This window comes from Tiliqua scincoides, chromosome 7, assembly GCF_035046505.1.
Source record: "Tiliqua scincoides isolate rTilSci1 chromosome 7, rTilSci1.hap2, whole genome shotgun sequence".
Taxonomy (NCBI): Eukaryota; Metazoa; Chordata; class Lepidosauria; order Squamata; family Scincidae; genus Tiliqua; species Tiliqua scincoides.
In genome coordinates, this window is record NC_089827.1 from 64,922,402 (window position 1) to 64,946,766 (window position 24,365).

A 24,365-nucleotide genomic window follows, 5' to 3' on the forward strand; every position below is an offset into this window, starting at 1 on the left:
AAAGCATGTGCTTTGCTTGTGCTGCGAGGTTCAACCAGGGGCCTTTCCTAAGAAAGGGGAAAGGCCCCTGGTTGAAGCCCTAGAGACCTACCAGTCAGTGTGGACAATGCTGAGCTAGATGGACCAGTGGTCTTACTCGGTATGAGGCAGCTTCATATGAACATGATACACAGCCTGCCATTTCAGACATTGCTGCTGAGATATATTTTAAACTGTGCATAATATATTGTAGGATAGGTAATAGTGCAAGACTATGCTTGTCTTCTCAGAAGTAAGTCCCACTGAGTTACTCCCAGGTAAGAGTGTATAGGACTGCAGCCCTTGTGTGGCTTTTTTTTTTTTTCTGTATCTTTGCCCAAATTGCTTTCTACTCAGTTAAATCAGGGTGGCTTATTGCACAATAATGCCGCATTTCAGAGAGATTTCATATTGCAGCTCTTCAACTAAATCTAAACCTTGTTTACTTTGAAAAAAAATCCTACTGAAGTTAGTGGAATTTACTTTCATGCAAATGGGTTCAGGTTTGCAGCCTAAATCTTTAAAAACAAAATCGCCACATTTTACCTTATCTTTCCCTAAAAGACATGCATCCTTTTTTCTCAAACCAAGTTTTAAATATGAAATCTGACTTTAAAAAATAGGGAGAGTGTAGCAGGCTGCTCTAAACAAAGTAGGAAATTTGTGTGTTGCATAGCTTTCCTGTTTCCTGAAAGCAGACAGCAAAGCAGAACTACCACTAGAACAAACTAGTACATATTCAACAAGAAGCAGAAAACCCCAGTTCAATGGAAATGACAGCAGTATCTGAAATATTTTCTTGGAACACATCAGCGTCTTCTACTAAATGTGCAAATTTGAAGAAGCATGGAACACAATCAGGGTGACCTGGTAGAATCGAGGATAGAGCGCCTATACCTTTAACCACTGTCTGGCAGAGGGAATCTTGGCAGATGCAGCTTTTTAAACCCTTTCATGAGCTGCACCTGCCAACATTCCCTCTGCCAGACAATGGTTAAAGGTATAGGCACTCTGTCGTCCATTCTGTCTGATCACCCTGGACACAGTCCACCAAGAAGCTGTTCTCGTCGAAAGGGGATGGAGTCCATAAGATGTAGTTGGCCTGCATCTTATGCAAGTGTTCCAGAGTCAGGCACCCAGAGCAAAAATCACATGTACTCAAAATTATCTTGAAAAACCGTAACAGCCAAAAAATATGTGCTGTCTCTTTAAATACTACAAGAGTCAGATGGGAACTGAGATCGACTGATCCAACAGCAGCTTCATTCTCTGATCTTGGGCTCACTCTGGGGCATGTGTTTAGAAAGTAGAATGGTGGGCAGAATTGCCTGCACTATTTAAATTGTTGTTTTTCTCTGTTTTGTTTGTTTGCCAAGCACATGTAAGGGTGTTTTCTGGCAGCATGAAAGCTGGGTCGCTGTTGTGCACTTCCAGGCCACTGCTGCAAACAGGTAACAGTGCACAGTGCAGGGCTCCAGAGGCCTCCATTGGCACCAGTAAGTTGGTGGCAGAGGCATGTTGTGGGCAGGGGAAGTTCTGGGGAAGATTGGGAGGGACAGGATGTATCATGGCTGCACCGGCATTTATCAGATCTTAGCCCTTCCTTCTCAAGCCTCTCCAGCCTTTTTCTCTCCTTGGATATATGCCAGCAAAATAGCTGGCATACGTCTGAGGAGACCTTTATGCAATTGGACAGCCTACTAGGAAGTAGGTAAAAAAATTTTACTTACCTCCTGCTGGTTGTCTTATCCCCTCATACTGGGTGCAGTGCACGCTTCTCCAGTGCAGCTGCATCGGCACCAATGGTGGGGGATAGGCAGGAAGTCTTAATAACATGTTGCCAAAAAAGGTACATTCTAAGAAAGCACTTCAAGTACAGTGTTTAGATGTCAGGGTGTGAGAAGGCTTTCTTACCATTGCTCTTTTGTTCTCTTGCAAAGTAACTCTGATTTTTACACATTTTTATGATGCACATTTTTATGATGCCCTTGAAGAAACACAGACCTCATGTAACTCAGGGCCAGTTCTAGCATAGGATTATGCATTTATAGGTGATTTTTGTGAGCACCCATTTACAAGTGAGTGCTATCAGAATGGGCTGTTGGCACCATTCTCCTGGAGGACATTTTGTTCATGCTGCTTGAGAATTCATTCCAATGTATACTCGTGACATTTGAAAGATATCCCAGAACAGAAAATAATATAATCATGTGAATGATCATATGTATCTCTTCACATTTTGTCATCTGTTCAAGGTTCCTGCTTATGATAATGGTGGAGTGTTCTTTTCTTTAATACTACATTTCATTTGCAGTGACTGAGTTCCTTACTCATCTGTCATGCTCAGACATTTTTATAAGTAAAAGTCCTACATCTTTCTGTTTTTTCTATTGTACTTTCTCCCCTTGTCTCCCATAAGGCAGCAAATTCTTTGACTCCACCTAAGAGTAAAGACAATGTATCTGCAATGCTGAACTCTAGATTCAGAAGGTCCATAGCCAAAATGGGACCACCCACAGACAACAGAGAGGTGGTACCTGATTGTAGATAATTTCTTAGGGTTTCAAATCTTTCAAACACACCACACACACACACATCTATGGAGGTGTTTGAAAACAGTGTTATTCATTTTACTTAGAAGTAAGCCCATTGTGTTCAGTAAGATTTGGGCTGCAATCTTAACCCAAGCAAACACCTCTATACATCTAGGTGAGGGGAACAAATACCCCAAACTTATTCTGCCTGGAGAATGTAGAGTTTTAAAAGATAATGAGGAGTTTCCTAGAGAGGCTTCACAGAGTACAGACATTATCTGCTTAGAGTCCAGTCAGGTCAGGAAAAATGAAAAATGTTTATTTTCTCAGTGAGTGCATGGTCAATCTGAACTCCAGGGATGGGAGAAGAGGGAAAGGAGGAAGCTGGAGAAAGCAAAAGCATAGTAGAGCCAAAATGGTTGGAAACAGTGAGTGATGGAGCCTTTTAGTGAGACTGGGGCACTTTCACTTCCATACAGTCCATTGAGATTTTTTACCAAGCAACTATAGAAAATGTGCTGAAAAAATGGGTTTATGTGTTGTTCTCATTGTTCACATCGGCTCTACATAGAAGGCTCTAACCTAGCTATTTGTAACTTAATAGCTTGATACAGGAAATGTTGACTCTGGAAGTAAGCTCTGTGGAATCTAGTAGTTTCTCTCAGAACAATGTGGAAAGAAGCTGGGGAAAAAAATTGAGATGGAGAAGAGAGAAAAGGCTCCCCTGAAGCCCCAATTAATTTGATCCAGGCCATATTGATTCTGAAAGATTGAAAAGAGACAATAAAGGAAAGATTGGAAAAGCACAGCAAGAGGGAGGGAATGCAAGCAGATAAACTGTCCAGTCCTGCCACTACTCCCCTGCGCCCCATCAATGCAACCACTCTGAAATGGTGGGTGCTGCATCCTATGGTGGGGGAGGGCATTTGCAGAGGTCTCCTCTAGGTAAGGGAATATTTGTTTCCTTATCCGGAAGTAAGCCTCCAGTGTGGAGGGGTTTACTTGGACCTGTGACAGGCAGCGATAGCTGCCTTGAGTCCCTTTTGGACTGAATAAATAGTAGGTGCAAGTCCATGTTTACCCTTGCCGTGGGATCAGGTCTGGGAAGGGGATTAGGATATTGGCAGCACGGATGCTGCCAATCCCCCCTCTTGGTACTGATCCACCCATCTCCCACCTCTCACCTTGGTCCATTTAGCCCCCTCCCCACTCCTGTTCCATCCTCCCATCACCCCCTCCCACCAGCAGGAAGGCACAGGCACACTAGCACACTGATGGCGCTTCGTTTGTGCAATTGGCATTGTCTGCCTTACAGCAGTCAGCGGCAGCAGATCCTCCCCAGCAACAGCTGGTACATATAAGATTGGGCTGATAGCGTTAGTGAAAAGGAAAACATTTAAAACAAAAAAGGATAGAAAGATGCCAAAGCAGAAAGAAAACTTGGAAAATGAAATAGAAAAAAGGAAACACTAGAAAGAGAAAGAAAAAGCAAGGGACAGAAAAAAGCTTGGAGGATACATTTACAATACAATACAATACAGGTATTTCTATACCACCTTTCTTGGTCCTCAGATTTCTCCTCTGACTTTATTCAAGGCCTTTATTCCTCGGACTTTATTCAAGGCGGTTTACATAGGCAGGCTAATTAAATCCCAGTAGGGATTTTTACAATTTGAAAGAAGGTTCTATCTTCTTTAATGAAGATAATGAAGATAAATGAAATAAATCTTTAATGAACATAAATGAAGATAAATAATTATCTTCTTTAATGGAGATAATGAAGATCTTCATTTAATGAAGATACGTATATAGCAAAAGCACACACACACATGTCCTATATGCCTAATCAATAAAAACAAACAAATCACTTATTTGGGGGGGCTGGTTGTTGTGTGTGTGTCTGCATGTAGTCCTTGATTCACATCTCCGCTCATACACAAAGCTCATTGGTGACCTTAGGCTTCTCATCATCACTCAGCCTGTCTACCTCACAGGGTTGCTGGGAGAATAAAAGGAGGGGGAGGACCCATGTAAACCACACTGAGCTCCTTGCAGGAAAAAACAGTCTATACATGTGCAAAAAATACTGTTAATTCTTTTGAAAATGAGCTGTTCATTTTTTTTCAACTTTTCAACAGATCCTTATTTTTTACACTCAGTTTTCTGTTGGTAGTCTAATAGTGATGAAAAGGAGTTTCAACTGGAGATTTTGTAGCCAAGTATCACATAGAAAATTTCTTTACTCCCCCCCCCCCGGGTTTTTTTTTTTTTTTTTGTCTTCTAGATCTGTTTTTTAAAGTTTAAATGTGTTTAAAATCAAACGACTAGAGAAAATTCTGCCAGATGTAACTGAAAGAGACCGTGTTGCAAAATGATTCTCACCACTTTGAATATTCAAACAGATTTTGCAGTTCTGGCTGCATAAGATAAGAAAGTTCCATGTACAAAAATAGTCTCTGATCTGGCCCAAAAGAGGAAGTACATGCGCTTCCCACAGTGAAATAAAATGGCAATTGCAAATTATCTCAGACAATTTTTCAACAAAATATGACTGTTCTGATAATTATCTGTGTATATCTGTATTATCTGCACGAGAGCCAGGATAGTAATTTGAGAGATGGACTTAGACCTGGAAAATCCAGGTTCAGATCCCCACTCAGTCATGAAGTTTCATAGGTGACCTTGGGCCAGTCACTATCTCTCAGCCTCACCTACCCCTGAGGACAAAGGGAGGGAAGAAACCATGTACACCACCCCAAGCTCTTTGGAGGAAGGCAGTATAAAAATGTGAAAATAATAAATATGTACATGCCTCTCCACACAGTGTTGATTGCAGTGGGGGAGGGGAGCCTTGGTGCTGATGCTTCCCTCCTTTTCCTATGCCGGGGCAAATTAGCAGAGCTACAATTAGGTAGTGTGCTTCTTCCGCTGTATGCTTCCCTACAACTGACATTGACGCGAATGCTACCTCTAGATTTGGAGGTTTCATTTAACTCTCATGGCTTTTAGCTGAATTGGGGCTAACCTATTCATTAGGCCCATTGAAGTGGTCTCCTCAGGTGGCAGATTGGTGGGGGGTGCCCATTTCTGTCCACCTACTTGCCTGCATTGCCTCCTTCAAGAAGAGAGTTGGGGGGGGGGTGCAGAGGGGCTGTGTGCAGACTGGGCCCAGGAGGTGGATGGGACAGGCCTCTGTCACTTAGGCTGGATCCTAACCCCCTCCCAGCCAGCCTGGTGTTACACTGGGCTGCTCGGATTTGCGCCAGCAATTTCACTGGCGCAGATTCAAGTAGCCTCATAGGGGTGACTGGCGTGTGACACGGGGTAAGGAGATAAATACCCCCTTACTCTGAGTTGCACCACAGCCACCTCCTAAACTGTCGACCTGCCTGTTCCAGCGCAGGTTAGAATTGGTCTGCAGTTTCATTTGAAAGCCGTCTAAACTGGTAGCCGCACCATCTTGTGACAATGAATTCCTGAAGGTAATTGCAGATGTTGTGAAAAAGCATGTTCTTTTCTAAGAACTTTCTTTTCTAAGAACTTCAGTTTCTAATGCTAAGAGCGAGGGAGATAAAAATTACTGTATCACCTTTCCAATGCAATCCTAACCAACTTTCCAGCACTGGCATGGCTGCGACAGTGGGGCGTGTGCTGTATCCTGCAGTTGGAGGGCACTCATGGAGGCCTCCTCAAAGAAAGGCAATGTTTGTTCCCTTACCCAGGGCCTAGGAGAGGGGGGTAAAGGGGGTAATTTGTACCTGGGCCCAGGGTCAGAAAGGGGGCCCAGGAGCCAAAGGAAGGGGCCCAGAAATTTCCTGGGATCTTCCATTTTCCAATCTCACCCAAACTCACTGTCCACACAGGATGCTGGGAGAATTACCGTGGGCACATGATAGCAACTACAGCCATAAGCCATACAGACCAGCCCAGGAATGCATACATTCCTTAACACCTGGGAGGAAAATGACCTATACTCTTTGACTTATGGACTCGCAGCCCAATCCTGAGCTGCCCGACCCAGCAGCTCCACGGAGGGCTGCCACTGGATCCTGTGCCTCCCACACTACCACGGGAGGCTCCTCGGAGAAGGGGACATTCGTCCCCTTCCCCCGAGTAAGCGAAACAGCCCCGCAATGGGGCTACTCACTTTAGCGCCGACCAAAAGGCACAAGCCCCTTGGATCCTGCGGAGCTCAGCTCCACGGATCTGCCTCTCTCACTCCCCCGACACTCCTCCCCCACGCCCCCAGCCACGCCCCCTCCCCAGAACACCCCCCGACTCCCATTCCACAGCCCAGCAGTCCGGGAGACCACACAGCTGCAGAACCTGGGCGACTGCCAGGCGCTAGCCCAGAGCCAGCTGGTGCTGGGCTAGCTTTGGCAGGAGCCCGACGGTGAGCCCCACAAACATGCCTTACGGCATGTTTGCAACTGAGGTCCGCGGTGCGGAGCCATGCTGCGGACCTCAGGATTGGGCTTTCACTTCCCATGAAGGACCATAGAGGAGCTCAGTAACACAGCTGCGGGACTGCACCTGCTACAGAAGTCGGTTTTGCTATACGCAGGACACTTTCCATTCTAGTGTGACCCTAAATATGATGATGCCAATTTTCTGCATGATTTTCTATATTTAAAAGATTTTAGAGACACTTAGGAGTGTGTTTGGTTTTCCATATTGCTGTATCTAACTGCCAACGCTGTGTAGACAGGTAGACCTGAGCTCTGCATTGGAAAGATTGGTAGACCTGGGCTCCAAAGACTATTCTAGCTGTTTCCATTCCTCCCCATCTGTTTTGCCTCCATACTGCCCATGCCCATTGGCACCTCCCCCACTCTGTTTCACCCCCTCCCTCTTTGGGAAGGGGCCTAAATGAAACTTTGGACCCCTACCAAAATTCCTCTCCAAGGCCCTGCCTTTACCTCAGACTTGCATTGTCCTTATGTCAGTGCTGGAAAGTTGGTTAGGACTGCAGCTTGCTGCAAAGAATGCATAATTTTACAAACCTTGTATCTTCCTCCAACAGTGCAATTGTATGCCTGCCTGCTCAGAAGCAAACTCTGTTAAAGTTAGTGAGACTTATTCTGATATAAGTGTGTGTAGGATAGCAGTTTTAGGATTGTGCTGTTAATTACTACTTCTAACCTATAAAGGTTCAAACCCTGTAGCCATTTTTTTTTTTCCTCCCTGTGCAGGATACTTCCATTTTATTTGCTTTTTTCTATACTTCTTCCAGCTCTTTCTTTCTTTTTTTAATATCTAAAATTAAAAATTTAGTAGACAAGATATATCACAACACTACAATCAATAATACATTCCATGTTAAATTATTGAATCACCGAACACAATGACTAATAAACTAATATTGTAGAACACTATCATTTCAGTCCATCTGCATTCAGCATTACTCCTACTTTTACTCAAATAGCAAAACAACAAAATCACCAAAAATCCCTCTTCGGGTTGTTTCTAAATTACTAAGCTCCCTTATCCATCATTACATGTCTTGAATGATATATATCAATTTAAGTTCTATGATACCATCCTTGAGATGAGATAACCAGAACTGTACTGTAAATGTACCCCTCCCAATAGCTGTAACAGGATATCTGCACAGAACAACAGTTTTGATTCCTTGTTTAGCTTTAACCCCTTGCCACATCTGAAGTAAAAATTGTGGCAACCAATATTTCCATACAGAAAGTAAAGAGTATCAGTGAAATCAGGCAATTGGCTGCCAATCGAAGCTTTGTCTAAAAACTATAAGTAATGTGTAACGGGATATACAGTCACCTCTTCATCTTACGCACAGTTGACTTGCATGAATTCAACTACATCCACTAGGCAAACAAACAAAGAAAAACACCAATTTAAATACTGCAGGTGGTTCTGTCTGCAATTCCACTTACTAAATACACACCCCAGAGTGAGTGTGAGTTCAGAGAATGAAGCAGTTGTTGACTCCACTGCAGTTCCCTCCAGTGTTGGTTCCCATCAGCCTCCCTACCCTCGCAGCGTGGTTTTGGATCACTTCACACACCCTTCCTGCCCATGCTATGGGTTCAGAAACATAACATTAAAGGGCTAATGGCATGCATTCGCATGCAAGATCTACAGCCCCATCCTGAGCTTCCCAGTGCCCAGGGATGCAGTGGCACCGAAATAGCTACCACCACATCCAGCTGGGCTGGGAAGAACACCAGAGTTACATATGGCAACCTCATTTAATGCCCAAGTGTTCCCAATGGGTCTCTTTGGATCTGCGCCCGCTTTTGAGTGGGTGCAGATTCGAGGAGACCCATGTTGGGTCTCCTGGGCCAGGAGGGTGATTAGGATATGGCGGCAGGGCCTGCTGCTATTTCCTTCCCCCTCCAGCCCTGCTTCTCCCCCCACCATGCCAGTGGGGCATGCAAGGCACCCATAGGACTGAGCTGTTAATTAAAGTTTAAAACAAAAAGGAAAATTTGACAATGCAGTTTTCAAATCACATGTAGTTTGGTCCTGGGATTCTTATGAATATCATCCAATTTTCTTGTTAAATTTAAATGTGTCAGCTCTAGAACCTCATCTCTTAGTCTAATTGATATAATTATGCATATGTCCTTCAGGAAACAAAACAGTTCAGGCATTGGTATCCATCCAACATCTGCAATGTCCACATTACCCTTCAGGAATTTTTTCATTGGCTTGTTAACTAATTATCTGATATCTTCCTGCAACAAGCCTATGAACACTAACCTAGAAGTAAGCCACATCAAAGACAATCAGATTTATTTCTAAGCAAACATGTATAGGTTTGCACTGTAAGTAGTTTGCCTGATTTTGATTTAGCAATATAATGCTCAATGTTGTTTTATTTTATTGTCTCATTATCTTTTTATGTTTATTTTGCAAGACTTGGAGGGCTTCTTTGTTCTCTTTTTTGGGGTAAGATTTCCACTTTGAAAGGAAGCTTTCTTGCCTCTTAGAAGAAATTGCAACATTTTTAAGACTAATGCCAAATCTGGCTCAAGGTGGGTTCAGGGGGCCCAAGTTGAGTCAGATCCTTGGATACAAAATCTGTGGATAAATAGGCTCAACCTGTATAAAGCTCGACAATTGTTTATTTACCTTTTATATTAATTGTGATGCAAAAAGGAGCTCAGCCAACATATTTCTGTGAGCCACAGATTATATGTCAAAGAGCCACACATGGCTTGCAAGCTACAGTTCTTCTCCCCCTGGAACATACCAAAACATACAGGCAACTGGGAAGTGATGTTTCCTGAAGCATAGGATGATAGTGGGGAATACGAATTTTCAATGGCAAAGAGCTGTTTATAGAAAAATTCCCATCCTATTCTGAATAGCTGTTCTAATATTATTATTATTATTATTATTATTATTATTATTATTATTAACAACAGTATTTATATACCACTTTTCAACTAAAAGTTCACAAAGTGGTTTACAGAGAAAAATCAAATAACTAATGGCCTAACTGTACTTTAATAAAATAAAATAAAATCATTCTGTGTTCAGCAGTGGAAACTTTTTTTTTTTTTTTTAACAGAGCAGTTTCTGTTCCTGTGTGGTTACTGTGCAGAAGCCACTTAAAGGTCCACAGAAGTAGATAAAAATCAGGGGGAAAAAACTACTGACCGTGTTACAACCTGGTTCTGTGTGCCTAGATATGGAGCCTGAAATTTTCAAAAGCACTTTGTTTAGATGTCGAGCAAAAAACTTCTTACAGCCTTTCCATTCAAACCACTAGATACACAGAAAGGGTAGCTCAGCTAATCACAGATCAGTTATCACTTCTATGAAACATACTGAGAAACCCTAAGCCTATTTTCTCAGAAGTTCCACTGAGTTCAAAGGGACTTACTCCCACATATGTATGCCTAGGTATGCAGACTTTGAGTTTTTTGTGTAGAATGGTAATTGTTGATCACTGATTGTTGTAGATCAGCCATTTTCAATCACCGTGCCATGGCACACTGGTGTGCTGCGAGTGGTCCACAGGTGTGCCACAGGAATTGGGGGGAAGGTCATTTATTAATAGGGCCAATGGGGGATGTGAGCCCCCACTGGCAGCTTGGTGTGCCTTGTCAGTTTTCAAAAACCTGGTGGTGTGCCTTGACCATTTTAGTGCCTTGTCAGTGTGCTGTTAGATGTAAAAGGTTGAAAATCACTGTTGTAGATAATTATTTCAGAGCCTGCCCAAAACCTCTCAGGGCTTGAGATAGCGTGACAAGTGCTGTCTTCCTTATTTGGTGTTTACCAACCCCAACTCCCACTCCCTGGGTTATTCCAGGTAAATATGCATAGGATTGCACTGTGAGGTAATGAAATGTCAATGCAAAAACAAGAAGAAAAACATTTTCCAGATAACCTTTAGGACAATTTTCAACTGAGCAGCATTTTTTCTTAAGTGAGCAAGTAGGTGTCAAGCTAAAGCCTCCTGCTGTTTCTCAACCCACAGTTGTGGAGTTTCATTCTTAAAAACACCTGCCAGCTGGTAACTGAAATCAACTGATAACCATGCAGTATCCATTTTCTCTTGTTCTGAGTAATGAACTAGTGCCACAGTTCACAAAGCTGGGATGATGGTGTTAGCATTTTAGAACAATTATAATAAAAAAAAATACCTCACCATGGATGTACTTGTAAATAATATTTTATCTATAAGGTCCATTATTTTAAAAAGTGCTGCTGAATATTTGCTAGTTACCTTTTACTCTTTGCATGTGGGGAAATCTTTTAAAAGAACAGTGTGTGGGTAGGGCCAGTGTTCTTAATTTCTTGACAGCAGCTAGCAATTGTAGGTGTTTTATGAATAAAGAATAACATGTAAGGTAGCCGATGAATACGATAATTAAAAGATAAAAAACGATCCTTGAAAAACCACATTTTAAAAGTAAAACTACCGCAGCTTCCCAAGTGGAAGAGAATCTTTATGTTATTGTTAGTATGTTTACATTGAGTGGGTCCACATGAAATGGGAAATCCTGATTTTCCTACTATAAGAAAAAAGCCTATAAGACAAAAACCTGTTCCTATAAGGTTTTCCTCCTATAAGAACAAAGGAGCTTCATGGGCTCATATGCTCCCCTGCTCTTTCACACTCAAGCGGAAGAAAGGAAAAGCTTTTATTGTTGGTTGTAACTAAACCATGGTTCCGTGTTACCTGTGACTTTGTGGAACTATGGCTCAGTTAAGGAAAATGAATCAGGATCAAACCTTGGCTTCGGTTCCTGGCTTGTTCCTTAACTGCAGTTTGAACTAATTCATAGTTCCATGAGTTCATACACAGTTAGGAAGTGTGGTTCAAGTAAAAACTTCCCTTCTCTCGTGCATGAAAGAAAAAGGGGGGGGGTACATACAAGCCCATGGTTCTCCCAGATTATTCTCATAGCAGGAAACCATGGTTTTTCATTACATCTGAACCCAACCATTCAGTCCATTCTCCAGGAAACTCAAAGTGGCATCCATGGAGTTATCCCAGTATCCGGGCAAAATCCTCTGAAGCAGGTGAATAAAAGATAGAGGCTTTTCCGAGGCCACTTTCTGAGATGCATGAGCAGCAGTATCAACACAGGTCTGATCTCTCAAAGTCAGATGTCTTGAGCCTACCCAAGCCTATCATTTGGCTGCACTGCTGGAACTTGCATTCTAGCAGCACACTTTGTATGATGAACTGGTGGCATCATAAAATGCAATGCTCTGTAGCATGCTACGGGGCTGCTGCCAGAAACAGTGAAAGGCTTTGGCTGTGCAGTACCTGTACTGGCCTTCTTGGATCCCTGGCAAAAGTCAGCAGCAGGGATGGGCTGTGAGCAGGGAAAGGGAGGAATGGGGCATTTTGGAGGAGGAACCGAGTTTGGGGAGGGAGGGTGGATCTGGTGGCAGGGGTGCATGCTGGATCTTATCCCTTCTTTTGAAAACCTCCCGGCCTCTTTTCCCTCTTCAGACATACACCAGCCATTTTAATGGCGTATGTCTGAAGACACTCATAGGTTGATACATGGAGGTAAGTAACAATGCTTTTTAATTACCTCCAATTTGCCTTCAGGGCATCTACCATGTAGCACATGCCTTTGGGGTGCAGCTACTTACTACAGCATGGTAGGGAACACGATTGGGCTTTGTATTGCCTAACCACATTGGTTCTGAAGGCTCAACTTGTACTTTGTTTCTGTCATCCTACCTTACAGGGATTTTATCTGAATAAATGCATGCCGCTCAGAGCTTCTCAGTGGATCAAAGCACAGTTAAGTAAGGAAAGGTATATCTTAAAAGTTTTCCGAAGCATTAGTGACTTTTCCTAAGCAGTAGCAGGAATCTGACAGTGGAGGCCTAGTCTACCTGGCATTCTAAGCAGTGGGTAGACCTGGCTTCTCCCCCCCCCTGGGGGGGGGGATCTCAAGGTGCAGGCCAGGTCTACTCATGATTTTGAGCAACCAAGAGCAGGGCAGTGGGAACAGTTTGCTTCAGGTACAAGTGGCACTAGTTATGCCACTGTTCCTCCCAGATAAAGGTATCTAAAAAAGTGCAGATCTTGCATAATTATTCAGAATAAGCTGCTAATCAAATCAGCACAAATTATTAACTTCTCTGACAACAAAAACAGTCTTTCCTTCACATTGCCACACTGTGATGAGGAATGTTTGACCTTCTGAGCCTCTTCCCAAGCTTTTATTGGCCTGTAACTCTATAACAATCCAATAGAACACACTTTGTATAATGGACAATGTACCTACAGCAGAGAATTGTCTTGGGACCCGTAGTTGTGAATTATACTCTGGAACATCTCTGTGTGAGTTAATGTTCTTGGCAAATTCTACCCTTTAAGCTAATAATAATTTAAAAAAATAATCAGGCCCAAGGGGCAAGATTGCATTTCATTGCACTTCACTTTTTCCCCTTGTTGTCCCAGCGCAGTCAAACATTTCCAGCACATGTGCATTTCCCAGAAAGACAGGCTTGAGCGAGTCCGTGCTGCAAGGCAAGGCAAACTGCATCATTAGCTACTACCACCACAGCCACATCACCTTGTACCTTCTCACCTTCTCTGAGTCTTTACTCTGCCACCCTGTTTTCAAATTGAATTGGTCCAAAGAAAGAAATCAGATATAAAGTACTGGCACACTTGCAAAGAAGGAAAAAGAAACAGAGCAGAGACAAGAAGGTAAGAACAGCAAGTGCGTGGGTGGGTGGACAAGCAGGGGCTGGCCTGCCTTCAGCATTGCTGCAAAAGGTGGTAGCATTAGGGCTGAAAGAGGAAGTTATTCCACTGGTTTCTGCCACAGCCTTCTTCCCTCCTGGCTGGGGTGTGTGTGTGTGTGTGTGTGTGTGTGTGATCTTACAAGCTTAGAGGTGGCAGTGGAAGCATAGTGAACCCCTTAAAACTGGTACTAATAAAATTAAAAAGAGTAATTTCTTTATTCTGGTGTGTCTGTACTTTAGCATACTGTTTAGTACTGGAGGGCAGTTTGGGGTTGTCGTGGGCAGTGACGTAGCTACGGCATCTGCTACCAGGGGTCAAAGAAGATTTTGTAGCTCCCTCCATGGCACAAACAAATTTACAGCCCAATCCTATGCATGTCTACTCAGAAGTAAGTCCCATTAGAGTCAATGGGACTTACGCCTAGGAAAGTGTGGATAGGATTGGACTGTTAATTAATTAAGTAAATAAAAAGTGTGCCCCCCTATTGGTTAGAGACACTGTGCTGGGGTGAAGGTGGACAGTTATTCTGCTAAATATAAGAGGAGCACCATTTGAAAAAGCACCTCTTTATCCAGTTAGCAGGGGTGATTGTATTATGATACATGAAAATAAGAGCTGACTCATATTAACATCTTATTGCTCTCGGAACAATCGGTGTCATTGGTCGGTTTTGAGTTAAGAAAATTCAGTTTTTGTTACATAATGCAGTTGTGTTTCTGGTTATTTCGCTATAACTTTTGATAGAGATATTTTGACACAGTTTGTTTCATTGCATTCTGCCTTAAATTCCGCATCGAATGGCATATAACTTGATGGCATTACTCAAAAATACCAAGGTTTTCACAATGTTGGCCACTAGTGTCAAGCTCAGGTTGCTGCCCCTCCCCAAGCTTGTCGCCTGTGCAATTGCTGCCCCCTACATTCCTTTAGTCATGCCACTGGTCATGGGGCAGGTGTGTACACACTACTGTGTGCGCACGCTGGCAGGGGGCCGCAGAACTTGGGGAGGGGGGGGTGGCATAACAGCCACCATTTCAAGCAGTGAATGAGTTTGCCCCCCTTCCTGGGCTCAAGTGTTACTTTCTTGCACCTTAATGAGCTCCAATGTTTTTTCAAGTCAAAGTGAAGCACGTAAAAGTGATGGCTCACTGACCAGTGAGTAGCTATATGAGTACTTATAAATCTGATTAAATACATTCTTAATACTAATCTTATGCAGTTGTTACTCATGCGCAATAAAACTGTATGAGGGAGCACAGGGTCAATTCTATGCCTGCTTCTCTGTGCAATGAATGTTTGCAGTGACAAACACTAAACATGAAAGGAGAGGGGGCGAGGTTGTGGGTGTGTTGGCCTGGAGGCAGGGCTTGCCTATCTGTCCCGCCTCCCAGCACATGATTTTGCTGTATGTGAGCAATATCTGCACAGGGCATTTCCATTACTGAGATAACCCTAATGGACATTTTATGTATTTGTTTATTTTAAACGTTTTATTGTGCTCTCTACTTTATCTTGAAAATAAAGTTTTTAAAAATTTGTCTAGTTTTACTCAGCTCTATACATGTCGTCTTTTATTCCTTCACCTGGCTTTATAAAAATCAACTGTGTTTCTTTCAGGGGGAGAGAGGAAATCCACTCCCAGAGCCGCTGAGATTGTGAACACAAATCCAGAAATTTGTTTTAAGAATCATTTCAGGGCTTTGACCACTGGGTGTCACCAATGATTCGGTTTTAAGAATGCTGGCCCTAGCATGTCTACGCTAAACCGATACTGCAGTTACTCAAAAGCAGATGATTGCAATGAAATGTATTTCTGAATTAGCATTCTTCAAATAGCTGTTTAAGGTTTGTCAGGGGAGGCTTTGTAGGATTTGCCCTTTATTCTAAGGCAGATTAGCAAATTTAATTAAAACTAAAACCCTAAACAGACTTACCAGGAAGTTAGTCCCACTAAACTAAGTGGAAAATACTTCCAGGTAAACCCAGATTTGCAAGTCACACTCTTAAATTCCATTTCCACCCTCTGTACATGCCCGCAGACAATCGGTTCATTTTTTCTGATGTCAGTTGTTTTTGCTGTACTATGTAATTTAGCAACGCACCACGAATGTAGGGCAATGACTTTGGAAATATTTCTGTCAAAGAAAGGATTGATTAAAAACTAAACACAAACACAAGCATTCCACATAAAGATGTACAGTGCAATTACCATGCCAAAGCAATTTGCCAAATACTCAAGGATTTGAAATCCAAGCAACCTGTGTCTTTAAATGTGACCATGAAATGTGATGCCCCAGTAACAAAGGATCTAGCTCTACTTGCTCTGTTTGTTTTCTTCTTGCAGGAACCATTATGGGTTACAAGCCATGATGTGTATGTGCAACCTCCTGATTTTAGAAATGGGCTATGTCAGAATGCCAGATGCAAGGGAGGGCAGCAGGATACAGGTCTCTTGTTATCTGGTGTGCTCCCTGGGGCATTTGGTGGGCTGCTGTGAGATACAGGAAGCTGGACTAGATGGGCCTATGGCCTGATCCAGTGGGGCTGTTCTTATGTTCTTAACCTTTTATAGGCAAGGGAACATTCAACAGCATGATTCCCTCCCCCCCATGTCAAGTGGTGTAGCCTATTCTACTATCTCAGGACTCTACCATCAAATTCCCATGTTATTGTGCTTCTTGCCTAGACCATGCCTTAATTTATAATCAGGGTGTACAGACGCATCGGCAAAGCAGCTACCACGTTTTCCAGACTCGCAAAGAGAGTCTGGTCCAACAAGAAGCTGACGGAACATACTAAGATCCAGGTCTACAGAGCTCATGTCTTGAGTACACTTCTGTATTGCAGCGAGTCATGGACTCTTTGCACATAACAGGAGAAAAAGCTGAACGCTTTCCACATGCGCTGCCTCCGACACATCCTCAGTATCACCTGGCAGGACAAAGTTCCAAACAACATAGTCCTGGAACGAGCTGTAATCCCCAGTGTGTATACACTGCTGAAACAGAGTATGCGTTGGCTGCCTGCGTTGGCTTGGTCATGTTGTGAGAATGGGCGATGGTCGCATCCCAAAGGATCTCCTCTATGGAGAACTTGTGCAGGGAAAGCGCCCTACAGGTAGACCACAGCTGCGCTACAAGGATATCTGCAAGAGGGATCTGAAAGCCTTAGGAATGAACCTCAACAGATGGGAAACCTTGGCTTCTGAGCATTCTGCTTGGAGGCAGGCTGTGCAGCATGGCCTTTCCCAGTTTGAAGAGACACTTTGCCAACAGACTGAGGCAAAGAAGAAAGGCCCACAGCCAGGGAGACAGACCAGGGACACACTACACTTGCTCCCAGTGTGGAAGGGATTGTCACTCCCGAATTGGCCTTTTCAGCCACACTAGACGGTGTGGCAGAACCACCATTCAGAGTGCGATACCATAGTCCAGTGGTTCTCAAACTCTCTGGGAGAGTTTGAGAGCCACTAAGTTCTTGCATGGGCAGGAGGGGGGAGGCAGCAGGGGCGGGGGAAGGCAGCGGCACGATCCCCAGGATCGCGCCACTCGGGGGCTGCAGGGGCTTGGGTACCCAAGCCCCTGCAGCCTCCTGGGGGTGCAGGGAGCCTGGCATGACCTGCAGTAGTGAAAGTAGATGCGGAGCGATCGTGCCCCGCCTCTGCTAAAGCAGGGGCTGCTTCCTCCCTGCCTCCAGGCTGCCTCTGCCCCTTAAGGGGGCAGGGGTCAGGGCCTGCGGGCTGGGGCATCACGACGCCCCAGTTTGAAAAGCCCTGCCATAGTCTTTCAAGACTGAAGGTTGCCAACCTATCTTTATTTCATTGACTGCCCTGAAGTTAAAAAATGGTGACAAGTTATTGCTCAATCCAGGCAACAGCTAGTTTATGAGCACTGTTAATAAGAAATGTTTCTCCTATGTATTCAGGAAATGTACCTGTCTGTTTTTAAAAGTGTTTAAAGAACTATCAGCTATTAACCAATTTATCCTGACACCTCTCTCCTCCCCTCTGCCATCTCCCTTGGGTCTGAAGACTGTTTTTAAAAAAAATTCTACCCTGAATTTCTTCATTTGGGGAACATTCTCCATTTTGGGGGGACTACATTTGGTGGACTGCTTTAGATTGTAAGCTCCTCCAAGGGCCCTTCAAGAAGAACCATGCACATTGATGGCACTGTATTCATCATCATCATCATCATCATCATCAATTACAGCTGGATGTTTTGGCCATCATATGGCTGATGCTAGTAACAGAACAGCTCTCACTCTCTAAGGCAGGCAATCATAAGACCCACGGGCCGGATGCAGCCCCTGGAAGTCCTTTATCTGTTCCCTGTTATAACTGGGCTCTCCCAGAGCCACCCTTTCTGCCATGCCACTTCTGCCAAGGCCTCACTTCACAGCTCTCAGCTGCTGAGCTGTGACGTCTCAGCAGAACCAGCACTGCTGAAAAGGTGGCTAAGCTCTCCCGTATCTTGAAAATATTATCAAGATCTGCATTTTTTCCTCTTGTGTCATTTTCAGCTTATGAGTTCCTACTTGAGAACAGAGTGCTTATTCCTGGCTGCCATCTGCTTAATGACACCATTTCCTGCTTAACACCATTTCTGGCCCTTAACTGGCACCACCCTTTTAGGCCCCCTATATGAGTTTGATGCCACTACTCTAATATCTAGTTAGTCAACACATGGAATGACATTGGTTTTGTACCTGTGCTTCATCTAGTGCATCAGAGGCAGGAAAATTCACAGCAGGCTGATGTTATGCTGTGTGTTGAGTACAGGTGCAACCTATTTATCCACAGATTTTTTTATCTGCGGATTTGTCTCAATGGGGTGGGGGGAACTGACCGTCACACACACCTTTGCCCTTCGCTGGCATCTTGCTCAGTTTCCAGGCAGCCCAAAACACTGCAAAAACACTTTGCCTGGCACAGACAGGGAATAGCCCTGGAACCATGGAAGAGGTTCCCCTTGGTAAGGAACAGTAACACTCTTGGAGTCCCTGAGCCAGCAAAGAGGAGGGGGGGGGAAATGTAGCCAGAGCAGGTGCAGTGAGGTGGAGCACACTCACTCACTCACTCACACAAAGGGGCAGGGGTAGTAGCAACAGAGGGGATTGCTTTAAAAAACCCAGGGAGTGTTTGCCGAATTCCCCCCCCCCCATGGTGCAGGCTCTTCTGCTCCAGCCTACAGAAACAAAACAGCCCAGCAAGCAAAGCATGAGATTTAGGCTACAATCCTCTCCACACTTTCATGGGAGAAAGCCCCATTGGGGCTTACTTCTGGGTAGAAATGCATGGGACTGGACTCTTAAAAGCTCAGCATTCCACCTGTGAAAGAAGTGGGGACAGCTGGCAATGGAGAGGGCCGAGTACGGAGGGGGAGGAGAGGGGATTGCTTAAAAAAAACTATTTTGCGTAACTCTATGGAATTTAGCACAACTCGTTTTTTCTTAATCGCACTGGGTCAGGGAACAGAACTCACATGTATAAATAGGCTCCACCTGTGTTCCTAGAATCTACATTATGGGGTAGAAGGAGTGGAAATGGAGGGCTAGTGTTATTTGGTGGCAGCCATGCACCTGCTAACATCACATCAACCCAGTGTCAATCCCTGCTGCACGATAGTGAAGGAACGGCAGAAAGGAAAAGCTGGACAGATGAAAAAAAAAAGAGAGAAGGAAGCACTTATTAGCTGACTGTTTCTGTCGCTGAATATAAAAAGTTCCTTTGAGCTGAAATAACCATTTCCCTCTTGAAATGTATCCGTTCATCAGGCTCAATGTGAAAACGACATGCAGCAGGAACAAGTCTTGTCTTCGTGCTCCCTCCCCACATATCAGAGGACATTTAGTGTAAACTAGGCCTATCTGTGCATAAACATGCGTGTCTGTTGGACTCTCCCCATGCATTCTGTCTACTTTCTTTTCTACCAGATGGTTCATATCAATGGATCATATGTAAGAGCTATGTGTATGTGAGCGTTTGTGTGAGGGGGAGGGAGAGATCACAGTCCTTAGATACATTAAGCCCAGTTAATAACATAAATGACTAATCTAAACCAGCAATTTTCAGAGTGCTGTGGCACACTGGTGTGCCATGAATGGTCTGCTTGCGTGCTGTGGGAATTTGGAGGAGGGTCATTTATTATTTGGGCCATTGGGGGATGTTAGTCCCCACCAGCAGCATGGTGTGCCTTGTCAGTGTACCCTGACCCTTCAAAAAGGTTAAAAATCACTGCTCTAAATATTACCTTTGTCTTTTGTCACCCCCCAAAAAAGCCTTCACACATTACAATACTGTACTAGTATAAAATGCTAGTAATGATCACTTCTTTGAGCTACACATTGAAGACAGATGTTGAAGTCTCTCTGACTTCAGCACAATCCTAAGCTTGTTCAGTGGCATGTATAGGATTGCAGCCTTTAAGGGCATGCAAGGCTGTAATCCTATCCATATTCCTGGGATTAAGCCCCCATTGAACACAGCAGGACATGACAAGCATGACAAGTGGACATGCTTAGGATTGCACCCTAAATCAGGTAAGATACAGGTGCATTTCCAAAAGGTTCATGCTCACCATATCTTGTTTTATAGAAAGATAATACTCAAGAGTTTACTGGCTACTTTAAAGTTTTATGGCAGCAACTGTGTGTTTGTCATATTGTATAGAGACTCTTTCCTGGAGAAAGGTTTTTGAGGAAATTGCTTCACTAGCAGAGGGCATAAGAACATGGGGCCTGAAGAAGAAATTTTGAAATCAAAATGCATTGTGCATTGAAATGTTACAATAAATCTTTTCTGGTACTAGTTCTCATGTTTTGTTGTTCTGCTGTTCCCCTGCTTGTAGTGCGCAGATAAAAGTGACTCATTCACCACAAGCAGAAGTTGCCAGTTTTGCACACCACACCCTGCCCAGATTGAGGTGGTGTGTGGTGGTACGCAAAACTAGTCACTTTGGCTTGTGGTGGATGAGTCACATGGCCTGAGCCCCTTGGGATGAAGACTTCATAGGCTGAGGAATCCAGCAGCCCTTTCAAACTAGCAGATGTGTGAACTCATATATGAAGAGGTTGGAAGCAAACATGCTTTGAGATGAAAAAACAAATCAAAATATGGAAAGGTGTCATTCTTGAAGAGTGATACTGACCATGTTTTTTTTTTTTTTACCCCTTTTGTTAATCAAGGGGACAGCCTTGGTAAAACAAGAATGAAATTTTAGGGGAATAAGAGGAAAGGATTCTGCAATAATGAAACAATAATGCTCGTTAGAAACTCTTAAATATGCTTATTTTTAGTTTTATATGCTGCATACTTAATGCTTATAGTTGGAGATTGCCAAAATTTTGTGCTGAAAATACAGGCTTAAAATGTTTTGTGAAGCATTAATGTTTTCTGGAGTTCTCTAAAGGCAAAACTATTGCCCTGGGGGATAATAAAACAATTTTCCCCTTTGTCATCGCTTCCGAAATGCATACTCATACACTGAAGTATTCATTATTAAAACAAGGAAAAAGATTATAGTAGGTCAAAACATTCCATTCCCTGGAAGCATTATTTAAATCCGACTGCCATAGAAGTCATGCTGGCAATTTATATAATAATAAAGTCACAGATTCATATTCAGTCCCAAAAAAGTAACTGTTCAGTTAGGGCTCAGATGTTTCACTGCAAATGCAAACTTCAACATATTAACAAAAATCTTTGCCACAAATGCAGCTAGTTGGAGCTCAAAGTTCACTTGCATTATAGACTTCAACATTTAAATCCTAGCAACAGTAGCTCATGTGACTACTAATATATTCTGCTGAAGTTTTGGGATCATGTTCTGCATAACTGAGTAAATCTTTCCAGAACAACGTAAAAAAAGTAAAGAGATAGCTGAACTCCCTTTGTTAGCAGCCACACTGGGCAATTTGCCCGCCTCTGAGGACAGATCAGGCATGTTGGGTTTTAATGCTCTCTTTCGGAAGCTTAAGGGCCAAGACATCTAAGGGCCAAATCCTAACCCACTTTCCAGCACTGACATAGCTGTGTCAATGGGACATGTGCTGCATCTTGCAGTTGGGTAGCACTCACCGAGTCCTCCTCAAAGTATAGGAATGTTTGTTTCCTTACCTCAGAGCTGCATTGCCCTTATGCTGGTGCTGGAAAATAGGTTAGGATTGTGTCCTAATAAACATGGGGTGGGTTGTGCATGTGCGTAATTTAACTCTTTCCAACTGGTTTGGAATGGGATGCTTTCCAGAATCCCATATCGGACTGCGTTTGAAACATGGAAGGTATTATGGTCTTTAGAGCTAAGAACCATCACACCTGCTCACCTATGCGTTCATTATTTTAATGTTTTTATTTGCAACAATAACAAAATATTGCACACATGAATGGATGGATATTATGGCAGCCTTCCCGCTGATGAGGCCAAAAATTATATTTCTTGTGAGATGTGTGTACATCTTTTGTGTGCTGCTGAAACCCCTGCATATGTAAGATGGAAAAAAAGATGTTTTAACTTACTTGAGAAACTTACACTTACTGGCTTTAGCTGTGGTATTACGGTAACAGCTGTCATTGTATGGAACCCTACTTATGTGCTTCCTGTTATGTATGCATAGATTGTGAGAGAGTTTGAATAGCACAATGCTCAGTCAAAGTGATCCAGAAGTTTATTCCAATCAGGTGCTGCAAGCCTCCAAACACCCCACCTACTTGTGCATTCTTTAGATGGGCCTATTCACAAGCAGTGCAAATGGCAGAGCCAATTTCTCACTCTTCTTGGGCTGAAACCTCTCTTAAATTGTAGCTCATTCTGCTCTCAAAACCAGACCTTGTGTGCAATTGTTTTGGAATCTCCTGTGCATGCCAACCACATTGAACAATCAAGATGGCATCTCAGTTGCTAATTGACCTGGATGAATTCAATATTTATGAGGTGAAATGGTACTGTGAAATCAATTCATATAGTAATATCGCAAACATTTTATAGTGTGGTTGTCATTTTACTATGTTGTCAGTGCTGGGCAAGACCTTGTGACACATGACACATGCCAAATCCTGCTTTTTCTTGCCCAATTATGTGCCAGCCTCTGCTCCTTCACATTTATTTATTTACCTAAAGATTTATATCCTGCCTTTCCAGAGCTTGAGGTGGCTAACAACAATTCATACATTTCCTCTTCATCCCCCTCTTCCAATCCAGGGAGTAGAAGGAAAGGAGAAGCAATGGAAGGAAGTGGACAGAGATGGGCATTCCCCACCAATTTTCACCCCGAGGCAACAACTTCAGTCAGCCTTGTGGATGGGCCGGCCCTGACGTGAGGTGCTTGGGGTCCACCTAAAAAGTTATCATATGGATCAGTCCTTGTGAGACCAACGTCAACTACAGCTTGCTATGCTCTAGTTTGCCCTGAAAGCCTTCTTCATCATCATTTGCCTTCTTCATCATTGTTAAGGAGTAGAGAAGAGCACAGAAGATTTATTGAAAGCACCGAAGACTGAACAGGTTTTCAAGTTTTTCTGAAGATCAGAAAGGAACATCTGGAGGAAATTAGTTCCTCTCTTTAGGGATCATAAAAAGAAATGCCTTTTGGCAATGGACTTAAGGTATCACAAAAGATTCCCCCAACAGGTAGGTGACATTTCAGAAATAGATTTCAAATACTGCCTTAAGACTGACTAGAATGAACTGACAATCAATATAAATAACTTAAACATTTTAGCACAGTAAAATGTCCACAGCACTTCAGTCTCCAAATAAAGAAGGAAGGCACTGATTGAACTTTTCCAGACATTTTTCAAGAATCACCTGGTTGCTATGAGACCTGGGCTGCAATCCTATGCATACTTACCTGGGAGTCAGTCCCATTCAATTCAATAAGAATTACTTTTGAGTACATGTGCATAGGATTGGGCTACTACTGGCTTGAATGCGGCTCTCCAGAATTGCACTGACAGTCACATTGAAAGTACTTCTTCCAGTCCTATTTGCAAACAAATTCATTCCTTTTGTGGCAACTTTTTAACAATGAAACTCCACTGCTTGAAAAATTCTCAGAATCCAATAGCTGAAAAAATACCCTGATCTTGCCACTGAACAATAGATAGCCATCAGACTTCCTGCATTCATAGTTATCACAACTGAATCTTGAAGCCACAAAATGTAGGACATGTACACTTGCAATATGAAGTCAGAGAACACCAGAATAGCTTCTGTGTTTATGGGGCTGGACATTTGCTGGTAGACAGAACTTGCAGAAACAAAGAGAAGCACAGAGAAAGGGAGGAGTACAGATCTGTACAAAGTGTATCATTGGCTATTATCTGGTTCATTGTTTGGCATTTGTCCTTTAACCCCACTCCTGGTACCAATTTGTTTGGTCCAAAATATTCCATCTCCCTCCAAATACTCACTTTTTGGCTAATTAACACCTCCCCTTCTCCAGAAACAGTAGCTGCGGTGTGCAAAGGAACTACAGAACACCCTTATGAGTTTAAGAGCAATAAACAAAATTTATTGCTACACAAACACTCCCTGGCAATTCCTCTTGTCCAGAGGCTTGCCCTTCCCCCAAACTTCACTTAGTTTAGTATAAGTCCACAGCAGCTTCAA